This window comes from Ictidomys tridecemlineatus, chromosome 1, assembly GCF_052094955.1.
Source record: "Ictidomys tridecemlineatus isolate mIctTri1 chromosome 1, mIctTri1.hap1, whole genome shotgun sequence".
Classification (NCBI taxonomy): domain Eukaryota; kingdom Metazoa; phylum Chordata; class Mammalia; order Rodentia; family Sciuridae; genus Ictidomys; species Ictidomys tridecemlineatus.
Window position 1 is genome coordinate 213,454,987 of NC_135477.1, and position 25,707 is coordinate 213,480,693.

Sequence of the window (25,707 nt, forward strand, 5' to 3'; positions counted from 1 at the left end):
ATTGTGGGAGCTGATTGAACTGTTTGTGGGAGTTGTTGTCTTGTCTCTGAAACTGCAGCTAAGTTCAGCAGGACAGGCAGTCAAAAGAGAAGACACAAAGAAAGTAGGAGAAAACTGGAACCTGAGAGAATGAGTGGCACCCTTGGGAGGAGACTGTGACTTGCTTGTGTCTCTCACTGATGCCAAGATTCCAACTATGATGATAAGATTCTCTGCCAGCAAACAGTGGTGCTTTAGTCAGCTTTTTTGCTGTTGTGACTTAAAGGATCTGATCAGAAAAATTGTTGAGGAGGAGAGTTTATTTGAGGGCTCACAGTTTCAGAGGTCTTATTCCATAGAAGGCTAGCTCAATTCTTCAGGACTTGAGGGGAGGCTGAATGCCATGGCAGGAGAGTGTGGTGGAGGGAATCAACTTACATCACAGTGATCAGAAAGCAGAGAGAGAGAGAGAGAGAGAGAGAGAGAGAGAGAGAGACTGTCTCCACTCTTTAGATACAGAATATACACCCTATAGTCGTGCCCCAATTCCCACCTCCTCCAGCCACACCCTACTACTTCAGTTAAGACTCTACAACCCAATCCTTTCTCCACTGAACCTTCTTGCATTGTCTCACACATGAGCTTTGGGAGACACCTCATATAAAAACCGTAACAGGTGGTGTCAGTAATGTTTAATCCTTTTCTTGGTTTAGAGTGGAGATGAATGGGATCCAACCCAGGGTCTTGCATATGCTAAGCACTCACTCCACCATAGAGCTATTTGATCTCCAGCTCTGATGGTTCATTTTGTGTGTCAACTTGATAGGTGATGAGTTATTCAGATATTTGATTAAACATTATTTCTAGGTGTGATTGTGAGGTTGTATTTGGGTAAGAGTAGCATTTGAATCTGCAGACCAGTAAAGCAGAATATCCTCTTCAATTTGGATGGGCATGATCCACTGAGGATCTGAGAGTGAGAGATTTTGCTCTCAGTCTGACATCTTGAACTGAAATATTGGTCTTCTCTTGCCCCAGAATAGAATTTTCATTATTGGTTCTCCTGGTTTTCAGAACTTCAGACTTAGACTGGAAATATAACACGAGTTTTCCTGGGTCTCCAGCTTGCAGATGCCAGGGCATGGAATTTAGCCTTCATAATTATGTGGTAAAGTATCTCAGTTATCTATCTATCTATCTATCTATCTATCTATCTATCTATCTATCTATCCAGTTATCCATCTATCCTACTTGTTTTGTTTTTCTAAAGGACTTTCAGAGGACCCTTAGGATCTAAACATCTACCTAATTCAAGGTCTCAGATACTTATTGAAGAAAGAGATATAGTAGACTGGAAGTAAAACAAGACCAGTTGCAGCCTTGTTGTTAGGACGGGCCATCAAATAATACATGATGTATGTGTGAGCTGCCAGGGTGCTCCATGCCCTACTCTGACCTTATAAGTATAAAAAGAATGTGGTTGCGATCCTATTTCCCTCTTATAAATCTCATTCAAAATATTTCTGGCAGCCCTCTTTAACCTGAAACTCTACAGGAAAGGGAATTCCTGTAAATGTTTTCCAGCTTCACTAAGTCAACTCAGTACACATCTATCACAAAAATAATCAGCATAAATTAGAGCATTAGCAAAGTTGTCTCATGTTTGTGGCTGAAGGCAAAATATTTTCTTATTTTTTTTTCTTCTCTATTGTTCCCTCATCTATTGAGCAGCTTGGAGGTGCCCTGCTCGATTCGATTCATCCTTTAAGAAAGGACTTGCCTTTCGGCTGTAAGAAGAGCATTCAGTTATAGGAAGGAATGACCAGCCTTTAGCAGCAGGATCTTCCTGATCCACTGCAGCTTTGAAGTCACTTTCTTTCTACAGCCCCTGTCCAATGACTGAGGACAACGGATACTAGCACCTGGTCATTTCTATGTGACTGGGTGAGTGGTTGTATTAGTGTACTAAGGCTACCACAACAAGAAGTACTTAAACAACTCAAACTCATTTTTCCCACAGTTTTGGAGGCTAGAAGTCAAAGATGAATGCGTCAGCTGGATTGATTTCATTCTGAGGCTGCTCTCCTTGGCTTGTAGAAAGCCGTTTTCTGGTATTCTCCCTTAGCCTTCTGGTGATCTTTTATCTGTGTGCACCTATTTGTGTTCTATTCTCCTCTTCTTATAAGGATATCAGTCATGTTGGATTGATTGATCTTAATTCCCTCTTTAAATACCCTATTTCCAAATACAGTCACATTTGAAATACTGGGTATTAGGAATTCAACCTATGAGATACTAGGCATTAGGGATTCAATAGGTGAGATACAATTAGACCTATAGCACTCTGCTCTCTGGCTCTCTAAAATAAATGTCCTTTTTGCAGTAACTCCATTCCCAAAGCCCCATTTTAGCACTAGCTAAGTCCCATATCTTATCCAAATATCATTTAGATCATGTACAGGTGAGATGAAATATTACTCATCCTGAAGCCAAATTTCTCTACAGTTGTGAATCTATAAAACCAGTGTTGATTTGGATCTGAGGGGCCCTCAAAAGCTCATGTTTTAGGCAATGCAGGAATGTTCAGAGATGAAGTGATAAGATTATTAGAGCTGTAACCTCATCAGTAGATTAATCCATTTGATGAATTAATAATTTAAATGGACTACTGGTAACTCTAGCAGGGATAGGGCATGACTGGAGGATGTGGGTCCCTGGGGGATTGCCACTGGGAGTCTCTCTCTCTCTCTCTCTCTCTCTCTCTCTCTCTCTCTCTCTCTCTCTCTCTCTCTCTCTCTCTTCCCCTCCCTGTTTCCTGGCTACAATGAGCTGGGAATCTTTCCTTTGCCATTCCCTTCCACCATGATATTTCTGCCTCTGATCCAGCAGACCATGAACTGAACCTCTGAAATTGTGAGCCCAAATTAAACATTTCCTCTTCCAACTTGTCCTAATCAGGTATCTTGGTCACAGCAATGAACAGCTGACTAACACAAAGATTAGTTATCTGCTTCCAGAATACAGCCATAGGACAGGAGCAGCAGAGACACTCCCTTTCCAAAAGACAGAAACTAAAAAGAAGAAAGCAGTTGTGGGTTTCAAGCAAATCCAAAACCTAGCAAGGGAAATTCTGTTTGATTATGGCTCAAGAATAATCCTTTCTTGCTTTTGGAGTCTTACCAGTGTGGTGACCCTGACTTCTGGGTCCACTGGGATGTCAGTCCAGGGTGGCGGTCCTGCCTACTGAAACCAGGAGACAGTTTATCTCCCATCCCCACCTACCTATCATTTGTGTCCGCTCAGCCATGGTGGCAGTGGGCTTACTGCTGACCTCTAAGTCACCTTTGGAATCACTGTTTGCTTTTCTTACAGAATGAGTTCATAGGTAGACAGCTGTATTAGCCTATCCTGAAGAATTCAACGTGTCCAAAGTCTTCCTTTGTCCCATCTCAGTCCCCTGAAGTCCAGACTGGCAGCAGTTCTGCTGACACAGATGACCCAACCCCTGAGTTGCCCCCTGTAGTCTCTTTAGCAAGCACGATCCCACCCACACCCTGTGTTCTCTCCAGAACTCTCTTTCACTTTTTGTAATATGGAAAGGCTGAGGATTTTCTAAATTATCTGGTTCTGGCTCCTCTGCTTTTAATAATTATTTCTTCAATTTCTCTCTTCTTACATTTTACTACAAATAGCATGGAGAAGCCAGGAATCACCTTCAACATTCTGCTTAATTATTCAACATTCAGTTAATTGTCCAAGTTCAGTCACTTAAAATATACCAAACACTAGGACAGAATTTTGCTAAGTTCTTTGCCACTTTATAACATTTCCTCCAATCTTCAATAATATTATTCATTTCTGTCTAAAACCTCACCAGAAATACTTTAACATTCATATTTCTAACACCATTCTGTTCATGATGACATATGTTCACCTCTTAGATGACAGAAGCTCTCTCTGCAGATCTACTTTAGCTTCTTGATTGAACCTCCTTTATCATCCATATTTCCACCACAGTCTCATTAAAGCAGTTTAAGCTTTTTCTAATGTGCATTTCAAAACTCTTCCAGTGAAAAGCACTTGCACATTTTTAGTTCTTTGTTACAGTTGCACCTCACTTTTCAGTATCAAAATCTGTATTAGGGTTCTCGGGAGAAATAGAACCAATAGGACATTGTGTGTGTGTGCGTGTGTGTGCGTGTATGTGTACATTTTTTTTGAATCCATATTTAAAGCTATTGTATTTAACACTTAGCAAATGTTTGGTTTTCTAAAATTTTAGATATTCATATTTCACCTCTCTTAAAAACTTTTCAATTTGGTTTACTTGTTGTCATTGAATCGAAATAGTAAAAGAGGAAACTTTTAAAACGAAGTATTATGTGTGCTATTATGAACTCAGTGGGCAGCTGTATCAAAAGTTATGTAATTGTGCAAAATTCCTGCACACAAACAAAAAAAAAAAGATTTGAAAGGGATTTGGTAAACAACATGTTGTCTCTATCTCTAGGAACCCTGATAAAATTCAATTCTATCTCTGTGTCTGAAAAAGAAACAGACCAATGTGTAAGATATACTCATTTTAGTGGTTATTTTAAAACATTTTTGTTTTGTCTATTTGCTTTTTAACTCCTTGCCTGTCCATGCAAAGAAAAGCCAAGATCTACAAAAATTTTAATACCATTGAATCAGACATCTTTTTGACTATACCATGGTGGTTATTCAGATACATCTTGTATGTATACATGTATGTGTGGTCTACACCTGCATTATCCAAGTGCTTAGTAGAGTTTCCAAAATTAATTTATTGAAAGTTTGAGCCTTCTATTGCATCCTCTGCCCTAATAGCCTAATTGCTATATAATATATAATTCAGGGACAGAGAAAAGGTGATAAATTCAAAGTTACTTAGAAATAAAAATTACAAATGGTAAATTAAAAACAGTGGTTAGATTGTCAGTGAATCAATGTCACAGAGATCAATTTCCACATAATTTCCTAAATTATGATGTTCTGTGAGTCTCCTCTATCCAATGCTTAAAATTACTTCTCCACAAATTTTTAAAACTTTTGTGTGAAGAGACCAAATACAATAAATCTTCCATTTCTTTTCCTGCTCCTCTCCTTCCCTCCTACCCCCTCCCTGCCCTGCTGCCTTCATCCTAGTTACAATCTAGGGTGTAGACTTGTGTGAATTCCTAACTGGCCTTTCCATCTCTGGTGTTTCCTTAGGTGCATCTAATATCTCATGAAATACCCTCTTGCCCCAAGAACTTGAAAGTGAAGATGGCCTCACCATTTAAAAAAAGTTATATGAGCACTTCAAAGGGAAAGAGCAGAGACAGGAAACAGGAGGTTAAAGCAGGATGGCCCCAAGGCTGCAGGGAAACCTCTGCTCAGGGATTTTAGGATGGATTAACAAACCCAGAGAAAGTGCCTAGAAGTGTCAAGTTGTGCAGAGCTGGTTATTTCTGGAGGCATCAAAAATGAAGTTTTCAGTTTATTAACTGAAGAATCTTCCAGTCCATCTGGCAGTTATGTTTCTCACAGAAGAGATGTAAATTGGGATCCCTGTGTTCACTTGGCTCCTGTAAATGATGATGATGATGATGATGTTGTCTTTCATCCCTTGATGGAAATAAGGTCCTTGTTTGGGGCCTACAGGGTAGAATGTGAGAATCAGCTACAGACCCTCCACTGCAGTGCTTCCATCTGCTTCTAATGTCTACAACCTGAAACTAAATGATACCTTGCCCTAAAGTGGTGTTGATCATGTTACAATCTTGCACAGAAACTTTCAGGACTTCCTCGCTGCTTTCTGATCTGACCTATCTTTCTCTCTCAACTGCTCCCTGTAGAAACTGGACCCTATGCTTGAGGCAAACCAATTCATATGAACACATTTTCCTACTTCTTAATTTTAAGCTCGAACTGGTCCCTTCACCTGCACACTCTCACCTCCACCCTCTTATCAATCCCTACCACATTCCCTGGCTAATTCAATTTGCTTTTCAAATATGATCTCATCCGTGCTGCCTTCCTTCCATTCTCAGCCATAAATGAATTAATTATTCCTTCTGTTCATGCTTCACTGGTGCCATCCCTACCTGTTCTCTCTGTCTAGAACTCTCTCCTTGCCCTCCCCACTCCTGCTCAGATTTTATTTAGGTGTGGACTTAAATCCTCTCACTTGGGAGGCTTATATGTGTTTCCCAATAACTGTCATCACAGTGCGATCACTTGCTGAGTCTGATCCCTGATATTCTGAATTCCATGAATGTGAGGACAGGTCTACCTTATTCATATCTGAACATCAAACCTCTAGCCGGCAGCCTGGCACAGAGAAGGTACTAAATATCTATTTGCCAGGTAGCATTGCATGAATGCAGTTTTAATTCTATACATTTTATTAAGTTCCTACAATGTACCAGGCAGTGTTTCAGGGGCTCAAGGTCTATCAGTGCATAAAGACAGAAATCACTTTCCTTATGGAGCTTAGATTCTAGCAGGAAGACACAGATGCTAAACATGATAAATAAACTGTCAGAAAATAATAAGTGCTATGGAAAAATAAAAAGTAAAGCAAGACAATGGGGGCACTCGATTCTCAGTACTGAATTACATGGTTAGGGTGGGTGTGATGGGGTGACCAGTACCCTGACAAAGCAGTTTCCTGCTCAGGACACATGAGCCACCTGGGGAAATAAAAAGTCTCAAATAGTCAGGAAGAAATAAGACAAAGTTAAAGATTAGATTCAAAAAGTGGAGCGCTTGACTGAGATCGCCAGGAGGAGACTCCGCTGTCGTCAGCTCCACTATCCAGGCCTCAGCCTTCCTGAGCCTCTCTCCTTCCTCTCCCGGGTTGTCTTCTCATTCAGTTTTGAAGCCAGAGGCGTCTCGGCTGCCCTGCCAAGCTCTCTGTGAGGATGGTGGGAGTGAAGCCGGTTGGGAGCAACCCTGATTTCCAGCTGGAGCTGAGCGGCGCGGGCTCATGGTCAAGTTCACCATGAGAGGGTGTGGACCGTGTTTGAGGGTTGCCCCAGCTTTCAGTTCTATGAGTAATAAATATCCACAGGCTGTTTTCTTGGAAGTAGATGTACATCAGTGTCAGGGAACTGCTGCCACAAACAATATATCAGCAACACCTACGGTTTTGTTTTTTCGAAACAAAGTGAGGATGGATCAATATCAAGGAGCAGATGCTGTTGGATTAGAAGAAAAAAATCAAGCAACACTTAGAAAGTGACCTTGGAAGCAATGAGGACACAGTTATTCCAAAAGGTTATATGGATTAAATGCCTTTTATTAACAAGGCTGGTTGTGAATGTTTCAATCAAAGCGGTGAACATGGTTTTGACAACTGTTTACGAAAAGACATGGCCTTCTTGGAATCTGACTGTGATGAACAGCTACTTATTACTGTGGCATTCAATCAACCTGTTAAGCTTTATTCCATGAAATTTCAAGGGCCAGATAATGGTCAGGGTCCTAAATATGCAAAAATTTTTATCAACCTACCCTGATCTATGGATTTTGAAGAGACAGAAAGAAGTGAACCAACTCAAGCTTTGGAACTGACAGAGGATGATATCAAAGAAGATGGCATTGTTCCACTTCTTTATGTTAAGTTTCAGAGTGTTAACAGTGTAACTATATTTGTTCAGTCTAATCAGGGTGAAGAAGAAACAACAAGAATTTCCTATTTTACTTTTATTGGTACTCCAGTCCAGGCAACAAATATGAATGACTTCAAAGGAGGTGGGAAACCAAAAATAGCCTGCATGTGTTTCATTTTTAATTCCTTGTGGCCTGGGGAAGGGGTGTCACAGTTTGCTTCCAGAGTGAAAGTACATGCGCATGCGCAGAAATTCAAGAATAAAAATTAATACCAGGTAGTGGGCAAAAAAGGAGAAAGCCACTAAGGTATAAAAGATACTGGAAGACCTATTGCAATCAGATTTGCAGCTCCTGGATAATTGCTTGATTCTCTCCAGAGACTGTCAATGTTTCATTCATTGCCATTACCAATAAATCATTGCTTTTGTTCAGATGGTATCACTAGTCTTTCTGTTGTAATCTTGATACATGCAATTGTAAATAAAAGTCACTACTTTTGACAAGCTTAAATTTTGTCAGTCTACCTAAGTATTTCTTCTTTCCTTTTATTTTAAAATTAGCCAGCTTCTGATTTTAGAAGAGACTTAAATGTCTGGTAGCATATTGACTGAAGCCTAATTTCTCTTTTTAAAGGATCAAAACTGTTGTAGGGAATCAAGGAGTACAGGTATACACATGCACATAGAGCACTCAGTTTTGAGAATGGACTTGGAATAGCTAACCATGTTCAAATGAGTATTGACTCCTGTTTTCTTTAAAAGATATTTGGGTATTTGGTATCTGGGCTAGAAATTATTCAAATTATAAACTGCCAGAAATAAACAGGCTTAAGGAGATTTAATTACTCTTACCTAAAACAGTTGATAGCTCTCCAAATTCTTTTCCATGCCAAATTTTAATCCATTCTGCATAAACTTTAAATTTTGATACTCATTTTCTGTAGTAATAAAGGAATGTCAAATTCAGACAGCTGGGAAAAATACAGTACAATAAATTTTGAAACAATAGGAATTCTTTGTAAACCAGTAATTATCCGAACTACTAAAACATGCAACATAGGTATATAGACAACATGATTTAAGCTTGAAAATGAGTTAGCCAAATGTTTGTGTTTAAAAGATCTTTAACAAAAGGTTGGTTAAATATAGCATCTGTTCTTTGTTATTTTTTTAATCTTAAAATTATAATCTGGAAAATAGTGATAAATTTAAAATTTTTAAGTAAGTATTTTTAAAATTTAATGTTTTAAGAATACCAAGACATAAAGTGTGATTCAGCTAATGCATTTGAAGGCAGTCTTGTCTAAAAGTATGGTAGAGATGCTGTTTGCCCTTGGGAGGCTAATATGTTTATATATGATTATGAAAAATTATGTGGAAGTTTTAATGTTGAAGTGGTCACTTTCTGAAACCCAAGTGTTACTAGTTGATGTTCAGTTCATTTGTATGTGAGTACAGTACCTGGTGGTGTGGTGATGTCTGTAGTTTATGTATTTTACAGTTTTGTTGCCTTGGGTCAAGTGGAGGCAGAAAGGCAAAAAATAATAGTTTATATCACTCCTAATATAGACCATCTCAGATTAATCATGCCTGAAATTAGAGATAAGATTAATACCAAGGATTTTGTTTTACATTTTTGTGCACTTAACCTTTTTGGGTAATTGTTAAAGTGCCTCATCTTAAGTATCACTGACCTCATCCTATTTATACTTGACAGTTTAAAACCCCATAAAAACGATTTCATATTTGTAAAGGATTGGGCATCAGGTTTATATTGTTTATGTGACTTTTCTATAACTCAGTTGGTTGCAATATACAGACATTCCATAATAATTCAAATTGTAAATTCAAATTGTAAATACAGTTACATTATAGGTAACTGTAATGTGTTTCACTTATGTGAAGTTTTACTATTACACATAAACATGCTTAACTGACCTTATTTAAAATATCAAGATGAAACTCTGTTTTCTCCTAAAATAGTATATTTATATATGTGTATAACATTTATAAATAACTGAATTTTCTAGATGAATAAAGGTTTGAGACAAAGGTACCCCTCATTTCAACCAAAGCTATCAATTAGATAGTACTTTCTAGAAAACCAATATTGTTTGTTGCTTGTTTTGTCACATATAGCAAAATGAGTATTTTGTTTGCATATTTTGTTATATTTTACATTGGGGTACATATCTGATTGAGAAGCAACAGTGAAATACCCTATCTAACAGAAGCAAAAGTGAAGTATTGCAGTACAAAGTTCATCAGCAGATGGCTAAGGACAAGAATAGCACAGGATACCATACTTTATGTCGGTGATAAGTCTTTATAATCCATTTTGGCTCTCTTTGTCATTAAACCTTAAGTTGTTGTCAGTCTCAGTGCAGTATTAGAGACAGGCACTTAGCAATTCATTAGCAGTTAATAAGTGAGTTGAAAACTCTGCCATCCTTGTCCTAATATTTAAGGACAAAGTTTTTGCAGTGTTTGCAGGAATGGTTGTTAATGTATATTTGGCTAGAGTCTTTTATTTATGGCTGTCAAAAATAAAGACAGGGTCTTCCCATGTTTCTTTTAATGTCTAAAATATTTAATACTGTAATAACAGTAAAGTGCCAGGGCTGATTAAGTTAGTTATATCCTCTCTTTTGTAAAATTTCAAAAAATGACATTTTGGGCTTACATATATGGCTTATATTGATATTTATATAGATGAGTTCAAGAGTTTATGTCTTAGTATTCTTACAGTTCATAAGTTAATTCTTATGAAGGTAATTATTTTTTGTAATTGGTCATTTCTAATTTTAAATAATTTTTAAAGACAAGTAACTTGTACTAGAAAATTCATTAAGTGAACCACTGAAGAAATTTAACAGGCATATTGAATTCAGTTAGCCTTTAATTCTTCATTATTAGAGGTGTAGTAATGCATTCTGCAAAATTTTCTAAACACAAGTTATCTGTGCTTTATGATGTAAATGTAGCATGTTTGATAGGTAGATAAGTTTAAAAATACTGGCCATTCCTATGCCCATATTGCCTAAAGAGCAATCTTGATATCATTTTAAGCATGCTTTTAAATTTAAATTTGTTTATTTTTAGATCAATAAGTTTTTTTATATGCCCAGGACCATAGGGATATGTGGACATATTTGATATTTTATAGGCCATTAAGATCACTTTTAAACTTTATGGACTATGTGAAATAATTAATTGAAAAATGTGACTAAATCAGATAATTTTGTAAGATAAAAAAGATAACCAGAATTTGGATATGTTACTGAAATTGTACACAACTTAGATAATATTATCATCTTACAATATACAAACTTAAAAAAAAAAGTGGAGCATTTAATAGGTCTTCCAGTCCTGATAGGAACTGAAACTGAACAACTGAAGGAGGCCCCAATTCTTTATTTTAAATAAATTTTTTAAAGGCAAGGATAAGGTTTTCAGTGGCAGGAGTCTCCTTTCAGTGGTTGCTTCTCAGAGTGGCAGGGGTCTTGTGGTAAACAGGTTGATTGGCATTTGGCAAGCTACAACCATCTTGGAGAGGTGGTTTGATCCTAAGGTTGATCTGGGCATTCTCAAACTGGAGAATTTAAACACAGGAGTTCCCAGAGGAGCAGCCTCCCTGCCTTTAACAGGTGGGTCCCATTGCAATGGTGGCATCTGGGGAAAGAGTATTTCAGGTGGGGGAGTGGCCAATGCAAAGGCTCTTAGATATGAGCATCCACAGTGTTTGGAGGGGAATAAAGGACACAGTGTGTATAGAGCAGAGTGAGCAAGCAAGAAAAGAGTAGGACAAGAGGTCATATACTATAGACCAGAGTTGTGGGACTTTTTTGTGGACTTTGACTTTTATGTTGAGTAAAAAGGGAAGTCATTTCAGAGTGTTGAAGAAGAATGACATGATCTGACTTGTATTTTTAAAAATATGCCTATAATCCCAACAGCTTAGGAGGCTGAGCTGAGGCAGGAGGATCGAAAGTTCAAAGCCAGTCTCAGCAACTTAGCGAGGTACTAGGCAACTCAACGAGGCCCTGTCTCTAAATAAATAAAATATAAAAAGGCCTGGGGATGTGGCTCAGGGGTTAAGAGCCACTGGGATCAGTTCTTGATACCAAAACAAAACAAAACCCGAAAAACACTAGAGCAGCTGGATTGATACAGAGAGAAAAAGGAATGGGGCAAGTGTATAAGCAAAGAGACCAGTAAAAAGGTAGAAAAATCTGATAGGACCAGGTTGTCTGGGCCACAGTGATCATAGTGGTGAAAAATGGTTGAATGGTCAAATTTTGCATAAGATATAAGATAGCATATGAGATGTGAGAGAAAGAAAAACTAGGTATGAGTGCAAGGTTTTTAGTCGGAGCAGAAGAAAGCGTAGAGTTGCTATAAACTGAGAAGAGTCAATTGTGGATTAAGTGGGTTTTTAAGGGGGAAAGATCAGGATTAGATTTGAACATGCTGCATCGAAGATATTCAGGTGGAGTTGTTCAGAACCCAGTGAGACATATAGATCTCAGTGTCAGAAGAGAGGTCTAGGTTGAAAATAGGTACTTGGAAGTCATCAGCAAGAAGGTAGTATTTACAATGATAGGTCTAGATGAGGTTATCAAGTGGGTGAGTGTAGATGGAGAAGAGCACTGGTGACCAGGTTCTTCCACATAAAGAGATCTAAGAGGGGATCATGAACCAATAAAAGAGAGGTAGGGTGGGGCATGGGAGGAAAAACAAGAAAATAAAGAGAGGGAAGAAGGAAAATCAAGAAAATATGTTGTTTGGGGAGCCAGGAGAAGACAGTATTTCAAGGGAGAATAATAAGTCATGAAAAGCACTTCTGATGGTCAGACAAGGATGGAGAATTGGCCTTTAGATTTAGAAGTTGGCCAATGGTGATCTTTATGAAAGCAATTTTGGAGGAATGATGGAGGGAAGCCATAGAGTGCATCTAAAAGAAAATGAGAGAAGAAGTAGAGGAGAAGTGAATGCACGAAAGAAATCGCATGACCTTCATTCTACCTTCTCTTTGTATCATTATGTGTGTTTTTATCTTGTCTTTTCTAGATTGTAAATTCTCCAAAGACTGAAAGAGGGTATGTCTTTGAAAACCTCATTTTTTCTACTACAGAATCTGTCATAGTAATACACACAGCAGATGCTCAATAAATGTTGATAGGTTGAAAAAAATGGATAGTAAGTGAAGATAGTTTTGGATGAAGTTCTTCCTTATCATTTTGATAGACTTCATTTCCTTTGTAATTATCTCCCTTCTGCTGCCCTCTATAACCAAAGAGATGTCTGGTATCCTCCTGCTGCCTTATAACTCCCTCACCCTTTCCTTTTGTCTCTTCCTATGCCACCTTCTTGAAAATTTACACACATTGGGTCTATTCCTCTAGGAAGGTGTTAGGGGTAACAATGGGATAGTTTAATCACCTTTTTTTTTTTTATGGTGAGACTGGGTATTGAGCCTGGCTTTGTGCATGCTAGGCAAGCACTCTACCACTGAGCCACATTCCCAGTCCTTGGAACCTATCATTTAATGCCAGCTTACAAGAAAGGTATTCTAATATAGAGAAGTAAGGCCAGTAGAAATCACAGTATAGTAAAAACTTGAAAATAGGAAAGTCTGTTGTTTTTCTTCATTTAATCTGAATTAAACACATCCAACATGAATATTAATTAGCTGTTTTAATAGAATAAGAAAACCAGCCCAAATCAAAGTACTGCAGAGCTGTTTTTAATTGCCTTCTTACAGTATTAGCTTTTAAAGTTACTAAATAGTATTACATTTATTTATTTATTTTTCAAATAAAGAATGGACCTGTCTAATGATTTAATGTACTTTCCTCAAATTAGTTGCTCTAATGGGTTTATTTAAGCTACCATATAGTCTTTAGCTAATTTTAAAGTACATATAGTATTTGAATTGCTGGATTTTGCTATTCATTTATTTAAAGGATACTTCTATATGTTAGAAATTGTGGTCTTGCAAAGAAATATGTATATATGTATATATATATCAAAAGCCAGAAAATATCACTTTAAAAATAAACAGCTTCTGCTGTGGTGGCTCAGTGGTAGAGCGCTCGCCTAACATGTGTGAGGCACTGGGTTTGATTCTCAGCACCACATATAAGTAAAATAAATGGTCAATTAACAACTAAAAAAAAAAATTTAAAAATGAACAGCTTCTATTAACTGTCAGGGTAGACTAGTTTTAAACTCCATTTCCTCTCGTTTCCTTTCTAAGTCTCCTTTGCAATTAGGAAACTCAACTATGATCCTCAAATAATTATACAAATAAATTTTGAATAACTTAATCCTCAAAAAGAGAGAAACAAACATTACTGCAAATGCAATGTTAAGACACAAAGAAGGAAACTGACTAAGTTCAAATTATTTGACAACCAACATGCAAAAGCGCTCAAGCAACAGAATTATCCAGGTGTGAAGTCTGAAAGCGGTTTGATAACTACCTTCCTCTGGAGTGAAAGAAAGCAGGAACTATATAAATTCAATAAAGCAAATTATTTCCACAGGGAGAAAGCACACGGGAGGGGTGCTGAGAACATTTTTGTCATTTGAGTATCTGTTTTTTTACAGACAATTAGCAAAAGGGAACCATGTGATTTTTTTTACCCCCTTGTTTTACAAAGACTGCCTAGAAGCCCGAAATAAGGATCTGAAATTAGTGACAGATCTCAGAAAGGCAAATGGAGCTGAGTGTGATCTATAAACAATATGATAATTTCATTAACATTGACTTCAAGGTAAACTGAAGGGGAAAAAAAAAGTGAATCTTAGGTACTGATTTTATTCAGGAAATAAAAGGAGAATCAGCAAAATATAACAATTAAGGTTCAGCTCATCCCCCAAACTCTTTGTTGTCTAGTCTGGGCTGCACCAGCTGTAGTATATTACTCAAGCTAGCTCTTTTAGTTAGAGGCAATTTTGCAATAAGATAAAGAGTTAAAATAAGCTAGCCTTTTCCATTTTTCCTTCCTCTCTTCCCCCAACAATCAAGCTATCAGAGGAGCAAAATAAAACCGAAACAGTCTCTTGATATGGACATTTTATGAGTTTCCTTTCTGTCATTATTCTCTTTGGGCTGAGCAATCTTTCTTTGACAACAGAGTATTTATCTTCCCTGTAATGCCTGAATTCATAGTCTTATGCCATCCACTGTAATAATAACTTTGCTGGACAAAAGATACAAAGAAAGTCTATTTTGAAAGTCATTTTGTAATTTTTGCATTTTAAACTTTTTTCCTCATCCCTCAAATCCACTTCTGATGGATTAAAAGATTAACTAATAAACTACCAAAACTTAGAAATCAGAATTAAATATAATTTAGCAGCTCAAAGACTGTAAAAAGATATTATTCAAAATAACAAGCTTAGAAACAATAGGTAAAATAAAGATGTAAAATAATGACAGATTTAAATGCACATAAATAATAACATTCGCACATAAAAATGAAGAATTGGTCTTTTTGTCATACAGAGATCTCAGAGGAGATCCCTTCACTGTGGTATCACCATGTCTTTTATTATTGCTGTTATGATGCTCTAAAGACCTTTGACAATATGCTTTACCAAAAATCTTCAGTGACAATTAAAATAAATGAAGAAACGATAAATCAAAATAAATTATAGAAGACTGAATAAATGAGAAAAATTCTAAGCCTTAAATAGCTAATAAGCAAATACATGCATGGGTAGCTAATTTCCATGAGAAGAGAGCTATTTACTCAATAAACAGGAGAAAACATTTCAACCTCATTAGTGAACAAAGACATGCAAATCACCAGGGAGCCTTGCTTCTTTTTCTATTGAATTAGGAAAAATATGTAATAATTATGCACTTTGCTGATGAGCATAGACAGTAGTGGATACTATGGTACATTCTATTGATTTTACAAGTTGCTTCAATATTTTGGGTCCCTACGATGACCCCATACATCAAACACTGAAAAAAATTTCTGTTGCTGCTTTGTGCCAGATGACTGACTAGGATGGGTTGCAGATTTCTGCTCCCCCAAAGCAACTCTGGAGTAACTATAGAATCGAGCAGAAAATAAGAATTCCAGGTGCTATATCAACAACAATGCTAATCAGTATAAAATCCCTGGGAAGATTGAAGTGTGTCCTCAACAGTATGCGGGGGTTAAATGGTTCAGCTTGGGTGGAGGGTTACTATATGTAGCAGTGGGGAGGAGAAGCTGAAGAAAACTTTGTAATTTCTGCTCTTGTATCTCTTTTGGATTGCTTTGGGACATTTATCATCTGCCCTTTCTTCTCTGATTCTGGATTCCTGAGGACAAAATCAGGGAAGAATTGACGTCCTGATAGGGAAAGGTGTTAATGAGAACAGGTTAATATCTGCCTGACAGCATCACCTTCCAAACCCTTGTGATAGGACCTCAAAGTTGTCTATTGCCCATGCTCCTCTTCCCTGTGGTTCAACCGTAAATGGTAAAGCCTTGAGGTGGCAGCAGAGTACTGGTAGTGGTTCCCTGGTGCCCTTGACTCATCTGAATGGCACTCCCCTGTCCCACTGAATGGCACCACCAACACTCCCCGCATTCCACAAAGGGAGGCCATCTCCCTCCTCCATGGAGTTTAAGGGCAAACAGTATTCCTGAGATGAAGCATGGGCCCACAATCTGCTCCAAGAGTCAGTTGATCATTGTATGGTCTGTTAGTGGTGAGAGACCAGAGAGGGCAAAGTGATAGCTTTGACCCAAGGCATAGCTCTCAGTTTTGACACAGCACAGGCTTGTAACTTCCCTCAAACAGGCAACAGCTGCACAAATACACTGGGCCCAAAGAGTTGTGGCAATCTGCCATTAGGAATTTTCACCCTTTATTCTCACAAAATCCCAAAGTCTAATCATTTTGGTCCCTAGCTGATTTGCCTGTTTTCCTTTCAGCTATATCTTCACTTTTGCTTTTCCTTACCCTACAGTAAACTTGCTGTAATTTACCATCTCTGCCTTGCTGCACTTGTGTTTCTGCACTGAGGTAATTGCTCTAATCTTAGGCATTACACCCAAGAACAGAAGATAACTCTACAGTTTGCTCTCATCTTCTAGTAATAATATCCAGGTATCTGCACTTGGGATAAAGCTTAGTGGTAAAGTACCTGCCTAGCATGCACGAGGTCATGGGTTCAGGGTGGGGAGAAGAGAGAAAGAGAGAGAGAGAGAGGGTGGCGGGGGGAGAGAGAAAGAGAAAGAAATGACAATGAAATTTAAGAGGATCACAGACAGGGCTGGCATGCAGCTCAGTGGTAGAACGCTTACCTGGCATTTGTGAGATCCTGGGTTTGAAAAAATAAACAAACAAAAACAATAAGAAATATTGTTAAGACAAAAAATTAGATCAGCAGAAAAGAATCATATTCCTAACAAATTTCTCATTAGCAGTATAAGGCACAAATGGTGATGAAGTAATTTTTGTTGTTGTAAGAGAAAATTTTCAGAACAACAATTTTATCTAGCCAAATTGTCAAAAAAATTCACAAACATAATGAAAACATTATCACCTGTACGAGTCTTAGAAGGTGTGTCATACAAAAATTCTTATTGAAAATACTTGTGGACAAAGAGTGAAATGTCTATGGCCAGAAGTATGAGAGTGACCAAATAACTCTTTAAGGTCTATCATTTCTTTGAAAATCAAAACTAAAGAAAAAACTTAAATTATACTTATAAAAACAAATTAAAATTATAGATATCAACATCATAAGCAGGAAATGAGATGGGGACTACTACAAAGACAAGAGTGTGTTAAATAAATTTTGTTGAAATTACAAATGGTGATAAGTTTAAGAAATTAATAGGGGAAAATAAACTTGATGATAGGTATTAAGTGAAAGACAGTCACTGAAAGAAAAAAAAATAATAATGTACAACTATTAGACAAAGAAAAAAATATTCAAACTCACAAATGGAAAACAACAAAGGATAAAAAAATAAAGGATAGTTAATGGTAGTGTCAAAAGACAAAATTATGTCTTGTTATGTGTCTAATTGCCTTTTATTCATGATTCATGAAAGGGGCAACTTCTATTCTACAAAATAGAATGAGAACTCCCACTGGGAGATGTAGAACAGTAGCTTTTGTAACCTGGGAACAAGGAAACAGAACAAGAACAACAAGAAAAAATTTGGTTAACATTAGATGACTTCAGTTTTTTGGGTTTTGTTCCTTTATTTATTTTTTTAAGGGTTAAAGCAGACAGGACTTTCTTTGCCTTGATACTGGTAGACTCTCAGGAAAAACTACTAATGAGAAATTTGATAGGAATATGATTTTTTTCTCTTTGGGATCTGTTTCCTTAACGTTTCAGATTAATCATAGGCCCTTTAGTATGAATGACTCCATTTTTACTTCCTATGGTCTGTTGAGGCCTACTGCAGGAGGTCAGTCCAAAACAATGGTCTCTCATAATTTTTGTTTAATAGCAAACTCAAATAAGATGATAGACACAAGTTCTAAAATGTCAAGTTAAGGAGATTCACGATGGAAGATTAGAGGAAGCCTTGAATATCCAATTGCTCCATGGCTTGGGATTTGAGCAGCAGTACAGCTTCTAAGTGAGGTGGGTGAGAGACAATTCACTAAAATTCAATATTGGACAGTGGTAGACTCTTAGAGGCTCAGAAATTTGAATTCACTGAACAAAGCATGGGAGAGCATACATTGGAGTCAAGCCAGTTGTGGCAGTGATGCCAATTCACCACAGAACAGAGGGGTGACACAAACAGAGAGGAAAGCAAATTTGGCATGGAAAAACCTGTAGATCAGAAAAGCAATCGGAACTTAGATGAACTAGAGGCAACAGAGTGAGCTGGTGTTTGAAAAGTGCTCTGTGCTTTTCAACTGAGGTGAGGAGGCCATGTTACAACTTGATGCTGCAGGAGACCTAGAGATCATGGCAAATATTGCTGTACTATCCTGGCAAGCACCTACTGTCCTGGCCTAAAATGTACCTAACAGAACATGAGTGTAACAGGCACAGAGAAAATTGTACCCAGGGAACAATCTAGAATGTGGAACAACCTAGATGCCCTTCAATAGATGAATGGATTAAAAAATGTGGCATTTATACACAATGGAATACTACTCAGCACTAAGAAATAATAAAATCATGGCATTTTCAGGCAAATGGATGGCATTAGAGCAGATTACGCTAAGTGAAGTTAGCCAATCCCTAAAAAACAAATGCCGACTGTCTTCTCTGATACAAGGGGGGTGACTCAAAATGGGATAGGGAGGAAGAGCATGAGAAGAAGACTACCACTAAATAGGGAAGAGAGGTGGGAGGGAAGAAGAGGGAGAAGGGGAATTGTACAGAAGATGGAAGGAGAACCTCATTGTTATACAGAATACATATATGATGTTGTAATGAGAAAAAGAAAAAAAGTGTGTCACATTAGATTGGATAGAGAGAAAGGGTGGGAGAAGAGGGGAGGAGTAGGGAGGATAGGAAGGGCAGTAGAATAGAATAGACAATATAATTGATGTATGTACATTCCATGTATGTATTATATGTCAAAATACATTCTATTGTCATGTATGACTAAAAATAAATAAATAAATACAAAAGAAAATTGTACCTAGGGAGGAGTCTTATCAGAGACATGAAGAGAGTTCAACTTGCTTTCCCTTTAAGTATGATGGCTCATGTGATAAGCTGGAGGGTCAGGAAACAGAACAGACAGATGTGATTACACTTGGGGACCAAGCCAGGAAAAGCACTATCTGTGGGCAGAGAAATGTGAGAGACCTGCTGAGGTTGGTTCTCTCTATGAGCAAAATTCTCAGGAGGCTCCTGAGATCCAGACTCCTAGCAGAGATTAGCATCTGCCTGGCCTTAGGATGTATTAATGTGATCTCTCCAGAGCATATATCACCCAACAAAGTTCCAAAAATCTGATGAGAACTAACCCGGTTGCCACAAGTCCCCACTTAGAACTCTGCAACAGTCCCACCCTGGGAGTGCATCAATCTGGTCTGTCCTGACAAAACACCAATCTATAGTACCTCTCATTCTGTCCTACCTTACACTGATGAGAGGGGAAGCTAAAAGCTATTTCAACCCGCTTCAATTATAGGCCACTCCAGCTGGCAGCTTTGTGAGCAACACAAAAAGAGGAAGGGTAACAACCTTCATATCTCTTACTCTCTCTAAGAATACAGAGCCCAAAGAAGAAACAGAAAAGGCAGTGATCATCATCCTTTTTGACAGTGTTGACCAACCAGTGAAGACAATTCTTCATTCTTCATTAAGTTATTTTTTTTTGTATGTGTGCATGTGTGTTCTTGCTGTGCTGATTTGTTCATGGATATATGTACATGTACATATTTGTTTCTTTTCTCCTTATTTTTAGCATCTTTTGAAATATTATTATTTTTCTTTATCCTATCTTTTTAAAGTTAGGGATTTTTGTTATTTTGGGGTATTTTTTGGTTTTGTTTTTCTTTCCCTCTCTCTACTTTCTTCTCTCTTTAATGGCCAATTTTTCTTATTCTCTCCCCGCCCCCCCTCTCAGTTTCTTTTATTTATTTATTTTTCCTTTCAGCCGTCACTTGTTACATTTCTTCTTGTTTCTCTCTGTTCACATTTTGAACATCCTAAATTTTACCTGCTTATCATTTTTCTTTTCTCTTAATAAGCTGTATTTTTGCTATCTCTTAGAACTATTTTATTTGTATAATTATGTGTTTCCACCATTCATGTTATTAGCACTGAAGCTGGAGTAGTTGACACCTGCTGTTTAATGCTGGATATAGTTCACAACTATTTATTGGTTTTTCTGTTAGCAACTGTTAATCCTTCCATTCCTGTTTTTTTGGTGATTAGTATTGTAGAAGTCAAAATAGACACTGGGCATTTATTTTAATGCTGTATATTGTTTGCTTCTGCTTTTGTTGTTTGTTTTGACATTTTATTTGAGGTGCTGGGAATGTACTGAGACATTAAAAATTCACAGATAAGATATTTTTCTGCTGAGTTAAACCCGGCTAAGAGACAGTGCACCATAATCCATACACAAAATATGAATACTCAAACTTCAATGCTACTTTAATATAAAGAATAGAAGAGACAAAAACCCAAAACTAATGGCTAGGTCCAAGTAGGGATTTGCCACGACCCCTCGCCAGCAAGGAGGACACGACACGGGATTCTTCTTTCAGCAGTTTATTCAGGCCTTTACTTATGTGTCTCTGGAAGCTTCTCTCTCTAACCCGCACCCCCCCAGCCTAATAAAGCATACCAAGCCCCAATGCAAAGCCGCCACGTGGATCTTTCTCATAGGGTGTTTTACAGCTACGTGCCATCTCTCCCAAAATAAGGAGTTGTTTATCACAGGCCATGGCGCTTATCAGCACCATCTTGTAATGGCGACCACGGTCCACTGACACGGCTCACCACAGGGATTATTGGTGGAGGTGTCCCACTCAAGGAAATCCACCCCTACCAAAAAAAAAAAATGGAATTAACACAAAAAGTGTAAACAACATACATATGAGGCACTCAATTTATATCATTCCTATATCCCTTTAAAAATACACATAATTAAGTGAAGATACACAGATGCTATTCCTCACATACTCTGCAATATACAGCACAATTTTCAGATCCACAAGATGGACCCGACATTTTGAGACCTACACAGAAAATGAAATTCTCAAATTCTACACAACATACATTGTATCAAAATACATTAACTATCAACAAAGAACATTCAGGGAAACTACCACAAAACTCACTAAGAAATACATTAAAAATTTCACAACATGATATCCCAGAAGACTTAGATGGATACACAGACAGTAGGTATTCAGAACCCCAAATAGACAAGATTAATAACAATAACAAAACAAAACATAACAAAAAGACCTCTCTGCAACGCATTATAATTTAAATGCTGAACATGGATAGAACAGGGATAGAATTTTAAAAACCTCAAGAGAAAAACATCAGGTCACATTTAGAGGCTAGCCAATCAGAATTACTTCTGATTTTTCAGCACAAACTCTAAAATCCAGGAGGTCTTAGAGTGATGTGTTTCAAGCCCTAAAAAAAAAAAAAATAACTGTCAACCAAGATTGCTATACCCAGCAAAGCTATCCTTCAGAATTAAAGAAGAAATAAAAATCTTTCAAGATAAGCAGAAATTAAAAGAAGTCATGAGAACTAAACTGGAACTACAGAAAACACTTCAGGAAATACTACACCAAGAAGAACTGATTGCTCTATATGTGTAATATGAATTGTAATGCATTCTGCTTTCATTTATTTTTTAAAAAAACTCAATAAAAATAAATAAATAAATAATAAAAAGAAGAAAAACTGAAAAACAAATTCTAGACCTCACAAATGGACAAATCTAATGTGAAGAGTCACAAAACAAACTAGAAACGAGACCAAATTAATATTAAGAATAAAGTAAAATATCGGGACTTAACAAACATCTCTCTATGCTAATATTTAATGTAATAGTCTCAATGCTCCGATTAAAAGACATAGGCTGGAAGAATGGATTGAAAAACAAGACCCAACTGTATGTTGTTTGCAAGAGATTCACCTTACAGTAAAGACAGAGTGAAAGGGAAAGGATGGAAATTTATATTTCATGCAATACGAGCCTGGAAACAAGCTGCAATAGTTACTCTCATATCCAACAAAGCAGACCTCAAGTCAGAATTAGTCAAAGAAGAAAAAGAAAGTCACTTCATACTGGTAAAAATAAAAATAAAAAAGAAGATATAATGATTGTAAATATTATGCCCCAAATATTAGTACAACTAATTACATAAAACAGGCACTACTCAAATTAAAGACTTAGAAAGACCCCAATATAATAATACTAGGTGATTTCACCACAATTCTTTCACCAGTAGATAGGTCATTCTGACGTAAAGTCATTAAAGACTCTTCACAGCTAAAGCATAATTAGTCAAATAAATTTGACAGGCATCTGTTGAATATCCCATCCAAAAATAGCTGAATACATTTTCTTAGCTGCTCATGGAAACTTCTCCAAAATAGACCATATTTTAGGCCATAAAGCAACTCTTAGCAAATGCAAAATATTAATATAATTCCTTTCGTCTTATCTGATCATAATGGAAAAAAATCAGAAATCAATACACACCCTCCAAAAAAGTACATAATCTATTTAAACACATGGGAATTAAGCTTTTTAAATGTTGAATGAGTGAGAGAAAAGAATCATAGGAGAAATTTAAAAATTTTTAGAATCAAATGAGAGCAGTGATACAATATACCAGAACCTCTAGGACACTATGAAGACAGTTTTAAGAGGAAGGTTTATAATTATGGGTGCATACATAAGAAAATTAGAAAGATACCAAATAAACAACCTGCTGCTGCATCTCAAGGCACTTGAAAAATAAGAACAAACCAATATCAAAATCAGTAAAAGGAAGGAAATAATTGAGATCAGAGCTAAAATTAATGAATTAGAGAATAGAAAACAATACAAAACATAAATAAAATGAAGGATTAGTTCTTTGAAAAGATAAGATTGATAAACCTTTAGCCAAACTAACAAAACAAAACAAAATACAGAAGATCCAAACTAATAAAATTAGACATGAAAAAAGAGAAATCACCACAGAGATCATAGAACTCCAGAGGATTATTAGGGACTATTTTGAAAACTTACACTCCAATAAATTGAAAAATCTAAAAGAAATGGATATGTTTCTAAACATATATGACTTGCCAAAATTGAATCAAGAGAACATAGAAAATCTAAACAGACCAATGAGATCAAAGCAGTAATAAAAAGCCTTCCAACAAACAGAAGCCCAGGACCCGATGGATTCTCAGTTGAAATTTACCAGACATTTAAAGAAGAACTAAGTCCAAAGTTTCTCAAAACATTCCATAAAATGGAAAGAGGTGGAATACTTCTAAATTCATTCCATGAAGCCAATATCACACTCATACCAAAATCAAAAAAGGACATATCAAGGAAAGAAAATTACAGACCAATATCCCTGTTGAACTTAGATGCAAAAATCCTTAATAAAATATTAGCAAACAATATTCAACAATATATTAAGAAGATTGCATACCATGACCAAATGGGTTTTATTACAGATTTGCAAACATGGTTTAACATACATAATAAAGGTAATTCAACACACACATACAAAATTGAGGACAAAAATTGTACAGCCATCTCAAAAAAGGCAAAGACCCTTAAACAAAATTCCACACCCATTAATGTTAAAAACATTTTTAAAAACCTAGGAATAGAAGTAACCTACCCCAACATAATAAAGCCTTATATGAAAAACCCAAAGCCAATATAATTGTGAATGAGAAAAACTGGAAGCATGTCCTTTAAAATCCAGAACAAGATATATATATCCATTCTGAACACTCCTATTCAATATAGTATTAGAAATTCTAGCCAGGACAATTAGGAAAGATAAATAAATAAAAGACTTAAAAGTAGGAAAGAAAGAAGTCAGATTATCACTGTTTGAAGAGGATATGATACTATACTTAAAAGATACAAAAAATTTGATCAGAAGACTGCTAGAGCTAACAAATTCATCTAAATAGCATGTTACAAAATCAACATATAAAAATCAATAGCTTTCCTATACTCCCATAATGACTCTGCTGGTAAAGAAGTCAGGAAAACAATACCATTCACAATAGCCTAAAATAAGAAATAAAACAACCCCATCCACAAAAAACTAGAATAAATCTAACCAAGCAAGTGAAAGACTTCTACAATGAAAACTATAGAACACTAAAGAAAGAAATTGAAGAAACCCAAGAAGATGCAAAAACCTCTCATGTTCATAGATAAGCAGGATTGTTATTGTTAAAATGGCCATATTATGAAAAACAATATATAGATTCAATGTAATCCCCAGTGCAAAATACTACTGAAATTCTTTTTAGAATGAGAAATTCCAGTCTAAAATTCATTTGGAAATATAAAATACACCGAATAGGCAAAGCAATTCCAAGGCAAAAAATTAATAGTGGAGGCATCACCAATACCTGACTTCAAATTGTATTACAGAACTATAGTAACAAAAACTGCATGGTACTGGCATAAAAACAGACACAGAGACCAATGGTAAAGAATAGGAGACACAGAGAAATATCCACACTAATACAGTCATCTGATCATTGACAAAGGTGCCAGAAACTTAGGTTGGAGAAATAAACAGTCTTTAAACAAAATGGTGCTGGGCAAATTGAATATCCAGATGTAGAAGAATAAAACTAGAACTTTATGTCTCATCCTGCACAAAAATCAACTCAAAACTGATTAAAGATATGCGATTTAGACCAGAAACTTCAGCTTCTAGAAGAAAACACAGGGTCAATACTCTAATATAGAAACACAGGCAATGACTTCCCCAATTGAACTCATAAAGCTTAGGAAAGAATAACAAGAAATGACAAATATGATGGCAGAAAATTAAAAAGCTTCTGCATGGCAAAGGACATAATTAAGAGCATGAAAAGAAAGCCTAGAGCATGGAAGAAAAAGTTGCCAGTCACTCTTCCGATGGGATTAATATCCACAATAACGAACTCAAAAAAACACCAAAAGACAATTTACCCCAATAAATAAATGTGCAAATTAATCAACCAGACAATTCTCGAAAGAAGATATACAAATGGGCAACAAATGTATCAAAAAATATTCAATATCTTTAGCAAGTAGGGAAATGAAAATCAAAACTATAGTGAGATTTTTCTCACTCTAGTTAGAATGGCAGCCATCAAGAATACAAATGAAAAAATGCTGGAGAGGATGTGGGGGAAAAGACACACACTCTTAGTGGGACTGTAAATCAGTATAATTTGTACAATCACAGTGGAGATTCCTCAAAAGACTAGGAATGGAACCACCATAGATCCAGTTATGCCATTCCTCGGTATTTATCCTAAAGGATTAAAGAATTAAATTCACATCATAATGATACACACATAGCCATATTTATAGCAGTACAATTCACAATACCCAAACTATGAACAGCCTTGATGTCTGTCCATGTATAAATGGATAAAGAAAATATCACACAC

The 25,707-nt window shown here is 36.5% G+C and overlaps 1 pseudogene; it reads left to right on the plus strand.

Moving 5' to 3' along the window:
* Positions 1-6,760: 6,760 nt before the first annotated feature.
* Positions 6,761-7,865, plus strand: LOC101970020 (thioredoxin-like protein 1 pseudogene; annotated as a pseudogene).
* Positions 7,866-25,707: the final 17,842 nt, after the last annotated feature.